Raw genomic sequence first — 21,608 nt, forward strand, 5'->3', positions numbered from 1 at the left:
AAGAAAATGGTTCATATATAAATTACCATATGAGAAATGAATGAATTAATGAAGAAATGAATGAAGAAAATGCTTAATAAATAAATATATATATCTATGATGTGATAGATAAAAAATAATTAAATGTTATTAAAAATGTTTATAGACTTAAAAGGAGATGAGAGCAGAAATATCTGCTTCATCTCCCAAAATATCACAAAGGGATTTACCTCTAAGATATCTCTCTCTCTGGTTAAAATATCTGGGGCAAGCAACCAGAATGTCTCCACTGTTAGCATCTCGCCACCACAAGCACACACTGGGAGGCTGCCCCCTTCTAAAATAAACTGATGGGTCAAATAAGTGTGCCCAATCCTCAGTCTGCTTAAAACTATTTCTGTTCGCCTATCAGACTGGAAAGACGAAGGCCACGGCAATATATTATTTCTAATATTTCTGTACTTTCTATTATTGGCAAGATGAGGAGAAGTCCATCTTGCCATTTGCTTAAAATATAAGACCTAAAAGGACCTTTTAGATCAGTATGAGGCACTTTACTAAAGGCTGTTTCCACTTAGTTTCCTGATTTTGCGCCACACCACTCTCAATGGAGTTTTGCAATTGATTCCATTGATATAGTAAAGCCAACTTTCTCTTTTGGCTTTCTTGTAAAAGTGCCGTTGCTTGGCTAACGCACAATTATAGATTAATTTAGACTGAGGGGAGCCACTAGTTTTGTATTGTCGGTAGCACTTCCTAGTGACTTTCCTCAGAATACCACGTCTTATTCCACCGGGGAACTGCAGGTTCACGAGGTTTACCTTTTGTCTTGGGAATCGAGCCCTCAGCACTCTTCAGAGTGGATTCAGTGAAGTAGTCATAGGCATCCAGGTAAGAATGAAATGACTCAAACTCCCTATCTAGATTGACTCCTTCACTGAACTTGTCCCAGTCAGCATCCTCTACCTTCCACTTAGGTAATGTTTCAGATGGAGCATTTACAGCATATTTCAGATGGATCGGGTAATGATCACTTCCATTCAAATCTTCATTAACAGACCAGTTAAAGTCAAGGTGGATATTTGTTGAGGAAATACTAAGGTCCAGTGCAGAGAGATGATTATTATGAATGCTGTGGAAGGTCATTGACCCATTATTATATAAAGCGACATCATTCGTGTCAATAAGGTCCTCGATTATTTTCCCTTTGCTGTCTAAACACCAACTTTCCCAAAGGGGGTTGTGGGCATTAAAATCTCCTAATAAGAGAAAAGGAGTGGGAAGTTGGTTAATCAAGGACTGAATATCTCCAATGTTAAAAGAAAGGTCTGGTGGGAGGTATAATGAACAAACCGTTATCCTTTTGTCTAATATGACTGAGACAGCAACAGCTTGTAGAGTTGTATTTAATTGTATTGTGGAGTGCTGCAGAGATTTGTTAACAATAATTGCAGCACCTCCATGGGCACGATCACCAATTGGAAAAAAAAAAAAAAAAAAAAAAAAAAAAAAAAGATAGCATAATCAAGTCCAGGATTATAATGAGAGTTACCTAACATAGTCTTCTGCAGGCATACAATCCCTGGATTGAATTCATGCATTAAAACTTTAGTCTTCTGTCCGGGCTCTGAGACCCTTACAGTTCCACTGAAGGACATCGAACTTGAATGTTATGGTGGTAATGTACTACTACCCACTCGTCGGAGGGGAAGTACTGATCCTAGGGTGGAGAGGAAAATTCTCCTTTATAAGAGATTTTCTTGATCCCTTTTCATCTTTATCAGAGATCTGGGTTCTTGGCTGACAAACAGCTTTCTGAATTCGAGGCTGATGCTCAGGATTTTTACTGTGATTCTGTGCATCATTACTGCTATTAGTCTTGGGGCGGCAAAACTGGTGAGAACGCGCATGTCTTTGAACTGGATCTGCTTTCGGAACTATCTTCCTTGGCGGAGAGATCTCTTCCAGAACACTGTACCCATTTGAAGTTTTTATGATAAAACTTTCATTATTCGGGGATTTGTTTCTCATACGCTTCCTGGTGGGCGCAGCTTTAGTTTTATCATGTTTCTTAGCGACTGTGATAATTGATGGATCCAAGCTAGATCTCTCTAGTTTGAATTTCCGATGCTTACTGTTATATTCTATTACTGGTGGCCTCTCATTGCTAGAACTCTTCATCAACTTTATTACAGAAGCATAGGTAGAGTTGGCACCCTTGTTAGCCCCCATTACCACATGCTTTGCTGCACTGATGCTGAGATGTTCATTATCAGCCACTGCCAACACATCTTGCTCAAACTTGTATCTGAGGCAAGTCCTACTGTTTGGAGAGTGATCACCCTTGCACTGGAAACAATAACGGGCTGCTTCACACTTGTCGAAATTGTCTTGCTCGGCTGAGCACACAGAACATCTCTTATTGTTTCCACACGAGTCTTGAATGTGGCCATATTTGAAACATTTGCGACATTGTTTAGGGTTTCTTTTATATTTTTTGACTTGCATCCTCTCATGGCCAATATTGATGGTATCAGGCAAGTAATTGGAGGAGAAAGTTAAAAGTATAGCTGCATCCCCTCCCAATTTTTTTACATGAGATACACAAGGAGGGCACCTTAGGAGAATCTCCTCCTCATTAAAAACATGCAAGTCTCTGGAATAAACTACCCCTTTCAGCGTGTTAAAGAATCTGTGCGATGTTATAGTCTCAATATTTCCACTTTTTTGGGGTTTGAACTTTGATAATAAAATAGCTTGGGTCTCATTGCCTGCTTTTATGAGTAAGTTCTTTCCATATCGTTTCAGATTACCGATAGGAATAGAACCCACTTTGTTCTCAATACATTCTGCAGCTTTAATGAAATTTTCCCTTCCCTCTTTATAACTGGCAACATGCCATATAGGGGGAGGAAGCGTCCTGGTATATGTTGCTGGTCCACATTCTCCGTTCTTAGGAACAAAATCAAATGGCTCATCGTTCAAATTTCTCGCTGAAAACACCTTGGTGCTTAGAAGAGTCATTTAGAATGTGGCCATTTAATTTCATTTGTGCCTCACTAGCTTCTTGGGGAGAGGAAAATCTGAAGTATGCAGAAAAAGACTGCTTGTCTTTTTCTAGAAGCATTTTAATCCTCTTCACCTTACCAAATTGTTTTGCGACACTATGCAAGCACTCGTAGTCCAACGAAAGGCTTGCATTAGTGCAATAAAGCACTCTATTATTCATGTCAAATCCACCAGTTTTAATAGCACCCTGGTGTCTCGTTGCATGGTTCTGTGTGGTAGCCGAGCTCATATCCGTGTCCATGCCTGAAGTTGTCGCTAGTGCCGTTAAGTCGTCAGATCCAGGGAAGGGCAAACATTGGTCGATATCCATAAATTCAAATATATTTGTAGACTGCTTGGTTATATTAAGAAGGTATCGCGGGTCAGTCAGGTAATCAAATTCTCCACCAATGGCACAAGTGAGAGTCGACTCCCAATGGTCCACCCCATACCCTACCCTTAGGGGATAGCACCAATACGCTTGCAGTGGCCCAGGTATAAGCCTATCCGCCTGTTGGGAGTTCTGCCCCCGCTAATGAGGACCGACTCCCCACTCCAAACGTATTGGTGGGCTTCCGGACAAAAGCCAGGAGTCCCATCCCAAACACCAGCACCCCCTGGATTCCAATGGGCTGATGTTTGGAGATGGTTCCGCCCTCAAGGTAGCAATGGGAGGGTCCCATCACTACCTCTTGGGTCCAAACCATCACCACAACTCCCACAATTAGCTTCGAATGTAAAACCCTTCCAAAACACGATCCCTTCTCAGACTCACATAAGCAGTAAAATTTAACAAAAGTGGAAAATTCCACATAATTAAACCGAAATGCTAGTAAAAAATATTACATGAAGGAGAAGGATGTAGTAAGAATGAAAAAATTGCAGAAAGAAGGAAAAGTTCTGACTAATTTAGTTGGATCAGCAGCTGGGCCCCAAGGACCAGTGAGAGAGCAATCCCACTAGGCATCAGAGCCCAGCAGCTGGTCCCTAAGCCCCCTACCCATGCCAAGGGGTCAGCATCTAGGGGGCTCCTTTGAGTGGTCTGCTGCCATCTTGCTGAAAAGGATGGTCTTCAGGACCATCATCTCTGCCAAGTCATAAGACATGTCTTCTTTGACCAATTTACCAAACAAACTCATTATTCCAGATCAATGGTGGAAGACTCTGGGGTCATCTAAGATCCCTTCTCCTGGTCCTTTGGATGCTTTAAAACTAAGAGTGAACTAGAGTGCTCCTGGGATCCCACAAATCCACTCCATTGCATAACAGGTTCTCCTGGACTCTTAACAAAAGGGACCTGCAGAAGACCTTAGTACCCCATAGGATGAATCATCTGTCACTGAGGCTCTAGATTGGGTTTGTGGAATCTATTCTCAAGCATTTGTTGCAGCCTCTGAGGGATCCTTCTGTGTTGAACATTCAATATGATGACAATTCCTCAACCAGAGGGTCCTCTCTCATGGACAGTGCATCTTGGCAATCATGAAGGATATGTGAAGCAAGGCTGCTGTACCAATGAAGGCTGTGATTAACTGCCCTATGGGTAGCCAAAATGTTTTCCTTCAGTTTTAGAGATTCAGGGCCTGTAACTGAACCTTGTTGATCAACGATAGCCACCAAGGTGGAAGCATTGAACATAGAAATTTCCTTTTACTTGAGTATTGTTAATATGTTGGCTTCTGAATAGGATACCTAAAAGAGGATACACAGAAAAGAGTGGGTGCCTTCTGGTACAATAGCCCTTCTTAATAAGGTGATAGTAAGGCACATCAAATGATCATCAAGTCCTTGGGAAGAACATCCATTATTGTCCATATCCCTCTGACCCTGTATATATCCTCACTAACACAGTGCTGTAGAAAAGGAATGGTTCTTGCAAGGACCTCTCCAGCAAACTTTTGTAAATTACCATTGTCCAGTAGATGACAGAATTTCAGCTAAGGGCCTTGCCAGAGTAAATAAAGATGATAATCTCCCTGTAATGGTCTTTCCTATGGTGAAAGCATGTCTTCAAGGAGGAGATTAAGCTGTAACTCCTTGAGTCTGCCTACCTGTGTCAACTGTACATATTGGCTTCCTTTCCTGCAGTCACTTTATGCAGCCTAAGCTCGTGGTCACAACAGTGAGAAGTTTTGAGCCCTAGATGAGGAGGTCTGGTCCATGTTGAAAAAAAGTCCATTTGGGAGTTGGGTTCCAAGTTTCCCTGGGGTTCTGAAGCCTCCCAAATGCTTTTTGGGGTTCTCCTGGTGGAGACAATGATTCTGAATAAATTGATTCACTGAGATGTCTTTGCACTCTAGGGTAAATTAAGTGCCTGTTTTCACAGGTGCTTTACTAGGAATACCATTTTGCTGTTGCTTGGATGACCGGTTGGTCATGACATCATTCAGACTGGAGCCTCTAACCTTTCTTTCAGTACTCCTTGAGCTGTTGTTGTCAGTGGGTCACTGGATTGCAGGGTAAATTGGAAGAAGCTGATAAAACGCATTTCACAGAAATAACATACTTGGGATGCTCTTCACCACAGTTTAAGAGCTTGCTTCTGGATCCATTCTCTATAATTGCAGCTGCCGCAGTATTTTAAAAAGCTTCTTTAGTGTCTGATCATTATTATTATACTAGTGATGATTACATGGTAGATGGTGGTAGCAGATGGAAAATTTGTAGTGAGGAGATCCAGTAATTCCTGAGAACTTAGAGGTCCTTCTGTCTAAAGATGTGTCAATCAAGGATCTGAACCTTCAGGTAAGAGGAGATTGCATTTATGGGCAAGAACAATGCCTTTACATAAATGTGAAATTCAAGGCCTCTGCCAGTGAACATTCATGAAATCTTCATATAGATTGTCAAACTTGGGTTGTGTTCAACGATACAATTCCTGTTATCTACCTCGGGTATCAAGTGGACATCTGCTCCAAGACATTATTTTATACTATATGTAACTTACCAAATTAATTACATTAGCTAAAAGTTTCTAGTATTGACAGGTAAGAAATTTGAAATTTGCGGCAGCAATTCTTTTGTTTTAGTGTCGGTAACTGGCCCCGCCCACTTTCAGGAAAGAAAGAACAACTGAGCAGAGAAAACCAATTTGTTTCTGCTGGCTTACGACAACGGTTGTGAGCAGTTTTTATTTCAGCAGAATTTGAAATTTTTCAGTAGCCTTTCAGTGATTTAGATCCAATAGAACCTCGGTTTTCGTACATAATCCGTTCCAGAACGTCCCACGAAGTCCAAAACTTGTGAAATCCAAAACCATAATTCCCATTAATGAAGCCTCAGTGGTATGGTTGGTTTGGTCTTAGATTACCACCTTGGTGACTGCGAGTTCGATTCTCGGGCATTGCATTGATGAGTGAGAATGTGTATTTCGGGTGATACAAGTTCACTCTCAACATGGTTCAGAAGTCACGTAAAGCTATAGGTCCTTTTGCTGAATAACCACTGGTTCCATGCAACGTAAAAACACCATACAAACAAAAATAATTCCCCTAAGGAATAATGTAAATACAGTTAATGCATTCCTGACACCCAAAAACATCGACAAAAAATACATTTTATAGAGAATAAACAGTTTTACATACAGAAAACAATGAGGAATAGTAAATATAAATGACTAATGAAATTAATGAATAAACATTTAACATCATTCTCACCTTTATGGAAGAATGAGGAGGAGGTATCAAGGACCTATCTGGGATTAATTCTCCTCTTTGATTTTTACTGGCGCTATCTGGGGGTACTTCCCCTCTCTGTTTTTTACTGGCACTATCTTTGGATACTTCCCCTCTGTTTTTACTGGCACTATCTCGGTATAATTCCCCTCTTCGTTTTTACTGGCACTATGACAAGCTTGAAAGTCACTGGACCCCTGTAGCACAACAAAACTGTCCAGACATATTTGTTTCTGGTACCCCTTTAAAATATTTGCGTAAAGGGGAACACAGCATTGTCATTAAAGAGATGTTGGAGACACGGATTACATCATCTTTGTTGGGATGATGTTTGGGAGCTACTAGAATCATTCTTGGGTTCAGGGTGGTCAGCGCCCTGCTGATTACCATGTGAATCAGACAGAATGGAGGGAAGGCATAAACGTCAAGGTTGTCCCACGGATGTTGGAATGTTTCTTCTGCAGCTGCCACGCTGAGCTTGGCTGCCACTACATTCCTCCTGCCCAGAATGTACCTGGCTGACAGTACCACCGAGAGAGCCACCACTCACCCGCGTACCTCCAGTGTTAACTAGTGAAGCTGTGGAGAGATGAGGCTCCACTGCTGTAGTGTTGTTGCTCATCAGCACCATGGAGTACCCCATCACACTGTCCTGGAACTCTTGAAGGGCCAGGAAGACCACCTTGAGTTCCAGGACATTTATATGGAGGTGTGTGTCATGTTGGTCCCACACCCCTGAGGTCAGCAACTCGAGATGTGCACCCCATCTCTCGGTTGATGCATCTGAATACAAGAGCATGTCGGGAGGGGCAGATCTCGAGACTGGGACCAGTGTTCCCTCATTCTCCATTGCAGAGAAATTAGGTGGAGACGTTCATGAGGAACCAGTTTCTCCAGGGATGACAGTTGACCAACCATGACTTGCCATAACTGTGTTGGTTGTTCCTGCTGGGACAGGAACAGTTGCACTTCTTCCTGAACTTGCTAATTAAAGAGTCTGCTGGGAAGACTCGCTGCTACCATATTGATCAGTATGCTCTGGTACTTTATCTTCTGCTTGGGAAAGAGATCCAACTTCTCCAAGTTTATCATAATCTCGAGGGTGAGGCAAAACTCGAAGTCAATCCCTGTCTGAAGCAACTACGAGTGGGAGCTTGTCAGGACTAACCAATCGTCAAGGTACCTCAACAGACATATCCCTTGTGAATGGACCCAAGGTGAGACGAGGGCGTAAACACACTTTTGAAACACCTGAGGAGCGGTCAAGAGTCTAAAGTGAAGTACCTTGAACTGGAAGACCTTCTCCCCGAGGATAAAGAAAAGGTACCTCCGAGAGGAATGGTGGATGGGTATTTGGAAATATGCATTCTTCAGATCCACCATCAGCATGAAGTCTTTCTCCCTGACGGAGGAGAGCACTGAGCACACTGTCTTCATTGTGAACCGAGTCTGGCAAACAAATCGGTTCAGGGGAGAATGGTCTATGATCGGGTTCCAATCCCCCTGAGGTTTTCTCCACCAGAAAGATGCGGCTGTAGAAACCCGGGGATCTGTCAGAGATGACTTCTATCGTGCTCTTGGCCAATATGGCTTTCACTTCCCTCTTGAGGGCCGTGTCCTTTAATGAACCTTGTAAAGTGTGGAGATGGACTGGGAGCTGACCAAACTGGTGTTGCCTGAGATAACTGAATGGCAACTGATAACTCTCTCTCTCTCTCTCTCTCTCTGTGTCTTTCCCTCTTTCTTCTACCTAACTCTCTCTCTCTCTCTCTCTCTCTCAAACACCCCCTCTCCTCGCTGTCTCTGTCTCTCTCTCCCTATCTCCCCAACCCTCCCTGTCTTTTTTCCTCTTTCTTCTCCCTAACACCCACACTCTTTCTCCTTCTCCCTCTCATTCTCCTTCTGTCACCCGTTTCTAAACCCCCACCCCCTTTAGCCCTTTGGTGCCATTGATGTTTTACCCCACAGTACTCTTTTTTTCCAAATATTAAGTCATATGTATACCGAAATTATGTATGATAAATTCGTAAAGTTACTAAGTCGGCATAACCTGTTTCAGGGAATCCTTTACCACTCCCACCCCAGCCCCTTTGGTGCTCTTTAGTGCCAGTGATGTCTTACCCCCATAATGCTGCTGATTTCTAGATTGGGGGGAGGGGAGTCTATGGTAAAAATCTCATCAACATCAGTCAAGAAATGTGGATTTGTAAAACTGAGGGTGTCTGAAAAAAAGGGGTTATGACCCCCTTAGAAAGGGCCCTAGAATTTCGGACTTGACTAAATCCCTCCATGGGGGAAGGGGAGTCTATGGTAAAGATCTCATCAAAATCGATTACGAAATGTGCATTTGTATTGCGTTCATACAAAAAAGCACAGACCTTTTCCAATTTATTATATAGACAGATGCAGCCTGTAGCAGTACGAGGCCATTCTCGTAACTTTGTACTTGCACACCTAACCAAGTAGAGAGAGAGAGAGAGAGAGAGAGAAACATGCCGGTAACATCAGTTTTTCATCTAACAGTTGGCCGTCGTTTTTCACGTCATGACATGTAGATATATCGATTTCATAATATGATTTCGCATTATAGAATCATCTCATTGATGAATTGTCTATCACGGAACATTTCCATAATGGGGTTTGTGATTCATTAACTTGGACTTATTATCATGTAATTCAAAGGCTTTCTTTTTGTACTGAATGATTGTCTATGGGAAATTTGTACGGCCAGATTATAGAAATACGTATATGTTCTTTGAAAATTGGGTGGAAGTAATTGTAGATTCTCTGAAGAAATATATAAAAATTTATTTAAGAAATCCTGAAGGGAATATAGTTAAGTTCGATTTGCTTATTTTAAAGTTGGTTAAATAACACGATTAAGAAAATGACAAAAGTCCTGCCAAAGGTGGGTTTCGTGACTGGCAACAAGTGATTAGGGACGGAGAGAGTTAAAAAAGTGAAGCCTTGCCCAAAGCTTTCGTAAAATTTGCTATCACTTAATCATTACATCTGTTAAGATAGTAAGATTCTGTTTAAACTTCGCCTAATAGTTATTAATTTTCTGGTCAACAAAAATGTGACGGTAAAGGTAAGCACTTTCCAAGTGTTTTCACCTGCTTATATTAACTGTTAATGGAATGAGTCTCTCTCTCTCTCTCTCTCTCTCTCTCTCTCTCTCTCTCTCTCTCTCTCTCTCTCTGGATGTTTGATTACAGGATTTTTATACTCATGCAGATCTCCTTAATTCCTTTAAATTGTTTTAGAAATGATGAAGTGGGTTATTAACCTTTCGTTCCCCTCTTGTAAATAAAAATAAGAAACGTCTGACTACAAATTTGCTGTAAAGAGAAGCTTGACAGTAGCATAATTAATAGATTGACTGATTGATTTTGGAATTTAGAGCATAGCCCAAACGCTGGAACTTGTAAAGGTCATTAAGAGCAGCAGTGGTATGTGAATGAATGAAATGGATGTAATGAATGAATACGTGAATTAATTAAAATCTATAATGCAACTGATCAAGTAAAACTGCAATTAAAAATATCTAATGGTGTACAACAATTGGAACTAAGATCATCTAAGGATACATAGCAATTAAAAATAAGACATTCACTCTCATTCAATACCATTTTCACCATAATTAAAAAATCATAGTTGAAATTACGACAAGTTTAAAACTATCTGACATACATACATTCATTTAACACCATTTTACACCTTAATTAAAAATAATAAATAAAAATAATACTTAGGTACTTAAAGTGATGACTATGAACAAAGCAAAAAAAAAAATGATAAGTTAGAATTTACCATGCTACTAAATTTCGTAAAAAATCTTAATATATTTTAAAAACCTCACTAGCGCAGGAATATCTGCTCTGTCATCTAGAATATCGGCAAGAGATTTTCTATCAAGGTGGAATCTCTGCCTCTGTTCTCTATAATTTACACAATGCACCAGGATGTGCTACATTGGTAAGTAGCATTACACCCTTATTCCTCCAAGATTATACCCAGCACACACTGGCGCGACTGTGGTTCCCAAACTGGGGAAAATTTCCCCCTGGGGGAAATTTGAAGCTACCAGGGGGGAAATAATTACACTACCTACAAACTTAAAAAATCTCACTAATTTAATTCTAAAGTAGAAGAGCAAACAAAAGTCCTTTTATTTGTTACTAATCGCTCTCTATGGCTATGCGGTTAGTTGTTACTAACCGCTCTCTATCCACTTTACTCTGTAACTATATGTTTATCAGTATATTTGTACATTTGAAAAATAAATGAGTAAATAGTCACAGTGTGTTTTAACTACTCTTTGCCTCATACGCATGAAGGGGGAAATCTGGATGGTTGAACTGGGTGCAGGGGGAAATGACAGAAAAACTTTGGGAACCACTATCTAAAATAACCTTATGGGTCATCGGAGTATGACCAATGCGAAGTCGTCCCAAAACAATTTCTGTTCTCCTCTTTTTGAAAAGAGGAGGGCCATTTTTCTGTTTTCCCTTAGCTAATTATATTTCTTGTTGTTGGCTAACGGAGGGGAGGGCCATCTCTCTTGCCGCATTCTCAAGATGTACGACTTGATGGGTCTTACCATATCAACATGGTTACCTGATACAAATTACTCATAGCCGCTTCCTTAGCATATCTATGCCTCCTCATTCCCGCGAATTCCGGAATGAGCTAGGATCCAGCAGAAACATACTGATTTCTTGCGACATGAAATCCAAAAGAGCCATTCCTGGGCTTTTTGTACCAGAAGATGAATTGTATACAGCTGCTTTAATGGATCTAATGCACTACTCGAGTCACTACGAAATTGTTCTTATTTGAGTTAAAAATATTTTCTAAAGCTCTAATTATAGCTGACAACTCTGCAGCGTATATGGAAGCCGACTTCGGTATTCTGCCTCGTAAATTTCATTCCCATGCACAACTGCACACGTAATTCCACTATCAGGCTTTGATCCATCAGTGTAAATCTTCACTTGCCCATCATGTTTGCCGTCATGCTCTAAAAAATTAGCTCTTTATCTCTTCCTCAGATTGTTGCTTTTTTTTTTTTTTTTTTTTTTTTGTTAGGGCACAAGGGAATCTTGGGAATAAGCCATGGGGGTACAAAGGATGGTTTTACTTCTTCAACTTTTCGGCACTGAATTACCATGTCATTCAAACATTCCAACTGTCTTATTTGAAAAGATTTGGAAGATCTTTCACCAAATTCAATAGAGCCACACTCCTCTAAAATTTTCCGTGAAGGGTTCTCTCGAGAGCTTTTAAGTCGCATGGTGTACCGCAACCCAAGCTCTCCTCTTCGCAGATCTGAAGCAAATTCATGAGAGTCAATGTAGATACTCTCAACAGATGTCCTGAAAGCACCTGTACATATTCTAACCCCATATCATGATACAACTTCGGTAAACTTTTCTTATCAGCTCCCCAGTCGGATCCCGATACCACCATTGAAATATTAAGGGATTTTTTAACCTTTGTTTGTAGAGAGCCAATGTGACTGCGCCAAGTTGACTTGCTGTCAAATATCATGCCCAAACACTTAACTTCTTCCTAGTAAGAATTAAGGCAATCCTTCAGTTTCAAATTGGGAATCGTTTCATTGCGGGTACATCTGGTGTGGCAAGGCAGGTAACACTCGATACGCTGCCTTGTAGGACACCTTCCATTTCATAATAAGAAGAAGACTTAGTCCCAACTCTTACTCTGATACATCTGTCACTTAAAAATGAGTGGATAAAGTTTAACATATTGCCCCTGATTCCCATTTCACTGAGCAGTTTAATAACGTCAAATCGTCATGTCGTATCATAAGCCTTTTACAGATCAAAAAATACTTTTGTCTGGCATTATTGGAAAATCCCTGCTGAATCTGATTTGATAATTTCAGTAAAGGATCCAATGCAGAACGATTCTTCCTAAAGCCGAATCGAACAGAAGATAATAATCTGTTTTTCTCTAAATGCCACATTAGACGAGAATTCACCACTTTCTCAAACAATTTACAGACAGGTCGTTAGTGAAAATGGCCTGTAACTAGTGGGTTTGATATGGATCTTTGTTTGGTTTATGAGCATTTTCAGGAGATATATTTTGGCATGTTCCGGAAGACGTTTAATAATTTTGTATGTAATGCTATCTGCACCAGGGGCTGTTGACTCACAAGATGAGAGAGCTTCTCGTAGTTCCCTGAGTGAGAACTTACCGTTATATGCTTCATTGTTTTGAGAGTTGAACCTAATTGACACCTTAACATTTCGAATCTTATTGAACTGTGGTGTGTAGTTTTTGGAACTTGATATGTTAGCAAAATTTCTCTGCTGCATCATCAGGTTTTGAAATAAGGATATAATTGATTTTTAGAGTAGGAGCAGGTGATGGAACAAATTTCCCACTTAACTTTTTAATCTTTTTCTATACTGATCTTTGTTTGTTTGTTTGTATGGTGTTTTTACGTTGCATGGAACCAGTGGTTATTCAGCAACGGGTACTGATCTTTGTGGCGTTTTGGAATTGATACCATTAATATAGTGGAGCCAAGATTCCTTTTTTTTCTAATATATTTTCAATCTTTAACTGAAACCCGATATTATGTAGTTTTAGTTGTTTCAGAGGGCTTTGCCTTAAAGCGTCTATAACATTTCCTCACTATTCTTCGCAGTCTGCCACAGGTTTGGTCCCACCTGGGAACTGCAGGCCTGTTTGGTTTATCTTTTGTTTTTGGAATATATTTCCCAGCATTATCCAATGTAGTTGAGGTCCAGTAATCATGTGCATCCAAGTGTGACTCAAAAGACTATTTTCTGATATAATTGAAAGCTTCATTCATACTTCACCCAAACCGCTTCATTTTCCTTCCACTTTATAGAAGATTCGGGAGGTACATTTCTAGCATACCTTAAATGATTCGTCTACAGACCAATTGAAGTCCGAGTGGACTGCAGATGAACTAATGCTTAAATCTATGGCCGAAAAGACATTGGTGTAGATGTTATGAAACGTCACTGAACCATCATTATAAAGAGAAAGATCATTATTAAGGATAAAATTATCTACGGCATCAAAGGTATCACTCCCCATAGATATATGAGCATTAAAATCCCCCAATAGTAAGAAAGGAAGAGGTAGTTGATTAACGAGCGTCTGAATGTCATTCAAAGTAATCTCTGACCTAGCTGGGAGGTAAATAGAGCAAATAGTAATCTCTTTCAAAGCATGCTCGAATGGCGACGGCTTGTATCAAAGGAACACTTGTATGTTGCACGGATTTTTTGATAATAACTGCAACCCCGCCCATGAGCTCGATCACCATCTCTGGGGTGCATCACATACATTTTATAGTTTAGCCCTGGATTGTATAGTAAGTTACTTTACTTAGTTTCTTGAAGGCAAATTACATGTGGATCATGATGGTTCAATAATAATTTTAACTCTTCAGAACGAGTCCTAAGGCCTTTGCAATTCCATTTCAAGATATTAAATTGGAATTTTAACTGTAATTTTTAGGCCCAGCCAAGTCATTTTTTGGCTGGGTTTTCGAAGCTGAATGATCTTGGATTTGAAAGTTTCCATAGTCTGGTGCCTGGGCGACTTTTAATTTTGTTGGATGATTGGGAATTTGAACATTTTTCCTGTACATCCTGTTTGTTCAAAGAATCAGTATGTTTTCCTTTTACTTCAGAAGTAGCTGTTTCTGAATATGATTGAGGGGATTGGGAGAGACCAATCATACTTAAATTTGAGCAGGACTGAGACATCTTTTCCGATGGCTGGGAGGTTGATTATGGCTTAAAGGGGTCATCTTGTACATTTAATGTGTTGTAAAATTGAGTTTTAAAATCTATAGGAGAGAATGTTCTACATTTTGTTTTGGCTTCGGGGGTGGCTGATAACTGTCATAAGATTTGTTAAGATTTTCTTTGAATTTTATTCTCTCTTTGGACTGAACAGTTGAGCTCAACTCTAAAACAGCATTTGTTGCAAATCAGGGAGGGGTTCATCAATCACAGCTTGTAGTACTTCAGTTCGAAGTTGATTACTTACTAGAGAAATTGAAATATCCTAAGAGGGTGCGTTATTTTTAATGAGTTTAGCAGGCTGATGGAATGCATTATTTCCCTTAACAGTGGACGCAAATGAGGATCCAGCATTTCTTTTAGCCCCGCGAACCAAGTGTCTGCTGATCAAGTTATGATGAGCAGTGTTAACAACCTCTTGTAGGAAAATATATTATGGACAGCCCCTCTAATTGGGAGAATGATGCCGGCAGTGTAGACAGTATTTACCAGCTTTGCAGTTGTACTTTACACGTTCACCGGAGGAGCATACAAAACATCCTGGTTTTGTACAAGAGTTTGAGACATGGCCATATTCGAAGCATTTATAATGCTGGTCGATATTTAAATGGCTTAATCGAAATCCGATAGTGGTCTATACCAATAAATTCCGGTAAGAGCAGGTGAAAGTCAAGTCAATGGCATGCTGAGTGGCTTTAAATTTTCTAACATTAATGACAGATGCAGTACACATTTGTAATATTTCCTCTTCTTCAAATTCATAAAGATTTCTGCTATATGCTATACCCCGTTTAATACAAAACGATCGATGAGGAGATACATCTAAAATATTTCCATCTTCAGTTGGTTGGAATTTTGAAAACATCTTAATTTGAATATCATTGTTTGCTTTGATCAAGATTCCTTTAACATATCTTTTAATGTTACCCTTAGGAATTGCAGCAATCTTCCTCTGTAGATAGTATTTGCATGGTGATAAGAAGTTTTCTTCGCCCTGTTTGCAATATGTCAAAATCACTTGATCACTAACGTTACTACAATACAAAGCGTCGTAGATTTCAATTTATACCACCAGTCCCGGTGTTTGGTCAAGTAGAAGAGAGGGGGGAAGAGCAAAGTCCACGTGACTATGGTGTGACCATTCATCCAAGTTGACACCCTTACCCACCAAAGAGCCCCAGCGGGTGATATAGCACTCTAGGAGTACAACGCAGAAATACACCCCACACCCACACCCACACCCATACCCAGTATGTCGAGATCAGACCCAGCACTGAATGCATGGTCCAACATAAAAGTTGCGCCTCGCTCGAACACGCCAGGTACGGGTGACGAAGAGTCCGTCCAACCCCACCCTTCATCAAATCAGAAGGACTGTCAAAGTTTGGTCAGGTCCATTCCAAAAGTCGTCGACAGAAGCAGTTCAAAAACAAAAAGAGGAATAGAAATTTAGAGAGGACGGATAGAAGGATTCAGGAAACAGTAGAGAAAGTAGAAAAGAGAAGGATTAAAAGTGAGAGAGAAAGGGTTGTAGGACGTTCCGTCAAGAGCCGGGCCACCTGCGGGAGTGGTATTACATTCCCACAGAAGCCAGGGTCCCTTATCCCCTCACCACTGGAAGGAGTCCTACTCGAAGGGACTAGCATACTTATTAAAAGGATTCAGACATCGCTACCCTCCATCAGGGATAAGTAATCTAGGTCCTCTTACCAAAAGATCCCTTATCGAGAACCGATCTCTCCCAAAACACGGGAGCAAACAAATCCATAAACGTAACCTCCTCAAACACGTAAAAATCCAGGCTTCTGAGACATTGTTTATGCAAATTTCTAGGGAACAAAAAAATCTTGGTTTTCCCATTATGTATTCATAGTGACCCGGAATTCACCTTTTCCTCATGTTTCCTCCTTATCTCCAGAACTCCTTTTTATTTTTCATTATATCGCAGCGCATTGCATATGCAATTATGAAGTGTAAAGTTAACAGACATAATTTTCCCACACAACTCGAAACTGGTAGTCTTTTATAGTCCTATGCTTACTTTCTTGTCGTCAAGTATTCGAACAATTTAATGTCTTGGCAACGCAGGTCCTTGAACTGAACTTTCATTACTCCACTTGACCTTTGCATGGCGGAACTTGGCGCAATTTACTCAGATGAGGGAAGGTACTGCCTCAATTAAAACTTTGTTACTTGTTCCGGACTTGGGAGGGACACTTTTACAACTCTCTGTGTAAATTAATTTAACGGAATTATAAACTTTGAAGTATTGCAATAACACGGTCAATTAAATGCCCTCGGCTATCAAAAATGTAAAGAAAAAGGAGGCAATGGACCCGCCTTTTAAAAGATGAAAGGTTATAGGAACTTAACATAAAAGAATATCCCAAGTGAGAGAATACCATGATTGACAGTGAGTTAACTGGAAGCAGCGTTTACTGAAATGGGCTGCTTCGGTTAACATGATCTGATGTGTGTTACGTGGCCATGTAAGAATAACCTTAGATTACCAATTTTGATGCTGGCAAAATTTCTAAGACTACGAATGTGCACATTATTGGATATCTGGTTAAAAAAAATTTTCCTCAGGTCTGGAGAAACAGATGAAATAGCTGCTACTTTGAACATGTTCAACACCACGGTAAAGCTATAATAACTTAATGACCTACTTTTCACCTAATTGTTCTGTACAAAATTAATGTTGTCTAATCCTGTCATCAGCTTTGCAACTAGTTCTTCCTGCAGTGTTAAGCCGCCTTCATCCGGATAACCTGTGTTTCATTGTTTAGGAAATGAAAAAAAAAAAAACATCAATAGTCATAATAACTGAATTTCACTCGCGCTATATTAAAACTCCCACTTGCAGCGCTTGTGAAATGTTTAATTCACAGTAATTATTACCTGGACATATGGACGGTAAAGCTTCATGAGACTAGGAAACTGCCTTACTCTCAATTTGTGTTTACAACTACACTCATGCCTTATTGTTTAACCGATTTTGGCCGATACTTGTATTTAGGGAAGCTCTTTCCGCTTACTCGGGGAGTAAGTCTAAAAACTACTTAGTTGTTGTTGTTCTTGCTTTTGTTGTTGTTGAGGGGCAGGAAAGCCACAGCTATGGAAAAGCCTGAATAGGTCTGAAAAAGGAGTTTTACGTAGAGTTAAAGATACATGAATTTTAGGATAGGATATTTTTGATTTATTTATTAGCATGGAATGTGCATTTTAAAATGTACAGAACAATTATCTCTAATAAAATATAGCGTATTTTAATTTTTGTTGGTGAAACAATGCACTGTTTGACCGTAGATTTTAGCATGCGGTTCGGGTAAGCTGGAGGTCGGATAACACCTTGTTAGTATACAGTATACGACCCTGTGTTAATTGAATAATTCAAGATCGCCCTTCTATCTGTTGATAGTAGTTTTGCGCGCGCGCGCGTGTGTGTGTTGGAGGAGAGTTGGGTGTGGGGTCCGAATAACATAAAACACTGAAAATTATCTTTATCACCTACTTGTGTAAAATTAAAGTTATTGTTGTAATGAGTGAAATGCCTTGTTATTGCAGGATCACAAGGCAACGAAGGGCAAGCATTTTCATACATGAACGCCTGGTGGTAGCTTGGTAAAATGCGAAGACTTTTATAAAAGTCTCATATTTACAATGAAGTTTAACCTGGGTTCCTATTTATTTTTCAATTTGAATGTTATTTTTTTAATTTGAATGAATCAAGAAGTAAAAAAAAAAGAAAAAAAAGGAAAAACGGAGAAAAAGCGCAGGATGCCGAAATGAGAAAAGGGAAAAGAACTAGTTTTCGTCAGTTTTTACTTGCTTCTCTTGTCCTGGATCCGTACCTATTTACAGTATTTATGGTCTCCAGGAAGTCTGCGAGCATACACCAGTGACATAATTAGAAAATTCATGCTTATTTTCTTGGTGTTTCATTTTTCATGATCGGGGCCAACAGCGCAATCCTTCCCAGTAACCTACATTCCTTGATATACTTCTCTCTCTCTCTCTTCTCTCTTAGTGGGATAATGAATGATTTAGTAATTAGTTCAGCTGCACGAAATACACGAATGTATAGCTGACCTGCCATTTTCACCATCGTTATTACAGGAACATGTCATTTTAAGAAGGTGGCCTATTATTTCCCCAAGTTAGGGACACATAACCAAACTCAACAATTTGGCAAATTATTGCAATCATTTATACGTTCCAGCCATTTACTAATTAGGAAGTCTAATCAGAGTGCTTGGAAAACATTCCAGTAATGAACGATAATTACGAACATATCTTCTCATCGGAACTGGAATACATTTCATTTTCGGACGGACACTTCATCTCCTAACATGAATTCGATACAACCTGGATACGCCAAGCTTTTCTGTACTTAATGATAGATTTTTGTCTCTAATTATCCTGCTTTTCACTTCCTTGATTACGGTGTATGCCATTTAACCTCATTAGCTCACCCATTTTTTTCAAGGCATCTAAAAAATGGTATCTGAATAGAAGTTCTTATTCATTTTATCCATATATTTTTTCTTTATGAAAAACAGTGAGCTGAGTTGCCCAAAAGAAATACCCACACACACTCCTATACACACACACACACACACACACACACATGTATGTATATATGTATATATATATATATATATATATATATATATATATATATACATGCATTAAGCTACAAATGTCCTTTAATATCCAATTCGCTGTACCTCGGAATTAATATATTTTCATACATGTTAACATGGCAGAGTGGGCTGGATATCGATTCTAATTACAAATACCTGAGTTCGACAGTGATTTTTAAGGTCGGAATTGGTGTCAACTAATACCTCACTGGTTGGCTAAGTCGAGAACTTTACTGAAAGTCCTGATTTCTCCTCTGTGCTGGACCCTTGTTCGAAACCACGAGAGGACGAAATTCTTCTCTATGAAAAAATTTCCCTTCGGTTAACATATATGAAAATATATCAATTCTGAGGTAGAGCAAATTGCATACTAAAGGACATTTGTAGCTTAATGCATGTATATGAATCCGGGTGATGTGACAAAATTCATAAATATGTACGTATATACGTATATGTAATATAAGTATATATATATATTCATATATATATATATATATATATATATATATACAAACACACACACACATAAACACACACACACACACACACACACACATATATATATATATATATATATATATATATATATACATACATGCATACACGCACATATACATATATGTATATAGTATATACAGATATTCATATATACATATACGTATATGCATATATATTTATTATTGTATTATATAGTCTGTTTTACTTTCCTTCGAGGCATTTGCCTTTATTTTTATAATATTAATTTCGTTCCATATTTTCGTGATTTATATATATATATATATATATATATATATATATATATATATATATATATATATATATCATAGACCCCTTAAATAGAAGGACTGGTATCCTCTATGCTCGGTATCTGGAACTTGGGTCCCAAGTTGGAACTTGGGTCCCAAGTTGGAACTTGGGTCCCACCCACAATTTGTGTCAAATACATGATAGAACCTTCATTCTGGTGTCTTAAGGGGTTTTGAAGGGCGAAGAGTTCATTTGTCATACTTTTAACCTCCTACGATGTCATCTGAAGGTCATTTAAAGGTCAAATCTAGGTCATTTAAAGGTCAAATCTCATAAAAAACACAAAATCATACAGAATATTGTATATTCTCTCAATTAAAGCAATGGAAAACACACCCTAAGTTACCCTGTCACTGAATTAAAATCCATATATAAACAGTTAAGCCTGGAGAAACAACAGGAACATGTCTAAGGCAAACAATATAGTTATTCTAGAAACAAAATCATTGAAAAAACATTCCATAATATAAATAACATTAGGTACATGTTTAGTTTTTAGCAGATAGTTTTTCTGTTCTTCTCAAGCAGCCAAGGTGTCTTTCTTTATAACTGTTGTCTAGCACAAATGCTTTTAAAAAAATGTTTGACAGAGTAAGGCATGCTCCTTGAATTGCAACCATTGGACTATCGATACAAGATAAAGTTTGGCTGAGATGAGCTCGGCAGCAATGCAAGTTGCACTCATCAAAAAGTTTATAGGCTGAGTGTACAAAATGCACTGTTGAGAGTAGAGGTACAGTTAGTCCACCTCTGCTTAAGTTTGTGAGAAACTCTGAATTAATATGATGGTCGTCGTTATCTTCAGTTTCGACACTCAAAATATTACCTCGAAATTTGTGTTCCAGATATCCAGCTAGAAAATTAATTTTATGTTTGATACTGTCATTAGATTGAACTAGGTCTTCAGTGATGTCAAAGTGATAATCATCAATGCAAATGTTAGAGGTACAAGGCACATCATTAGACTGGTGCGGCGTAGACTCGTATTTCAAAAGTGCATGGAGGTTCTTGGTTGCTGCAGCTGCCTTGATATCTACAATGTCAATGTAGAAATTACCCCCATTGCGTTGTCTGGCTTGGCCAAAGAACTTTTCAAGGGCCTCATCAGCAAACACACCAGGTAGCACATAGGTGAACTTGTACTGAGTCAATAGCCACTCTGCAGCCTCAATGTTGGCTCTTGTAGGCAGCACCAATGCCTCTGCAGTTTGCTTTGTGAGCTTTTGCGTCCGACCTCGACCACCTGACCATGCACAAGAGGATATAAACATCACAAGTTTCATTAAGTTTCTTGAAAGTAGTGCAATTATTGGTCCATGGTTGACGACAATCATCACGCATGTTAATACCGGAATACCGATCTTTCACATTCATCATGTGGAACCAATCAGTGATCAGCTTAACAAAAATGATGGTGCCCTCGCTAATGCCAAGTTTATCCTTTAGAGTTGAAAGGGCAGCAACAGTTTTGTCATTGAAGATTTGACAAACAAAAGGCACGCTTTGTCTCTGCAAAGGCTTTGGGTACACAGCTGTATATGTGATCTTGGTTAGACGGATGCTGTTTCTCCTGTCTTCATCGCACAGTGCTTCTATGTCCTTCCATCGTGCAACATATGTTTTTCCATCTTTTATGA

Source organism: Macrobrachium nipponense, chromosome 1, assembly GCF_015104395.2.
Source record: "Macrobrachium nipponense isolate FS-2020 chromosome 1, ASM1510439v2, whole genome shotgun sequence".
Lineage (NCBI taxonomy): Eukaryota > Metazoa > Arthropoda > Malacostraca > Decapoda > Palaemonidae > Macrobrachium > Macrobrachium nipponense.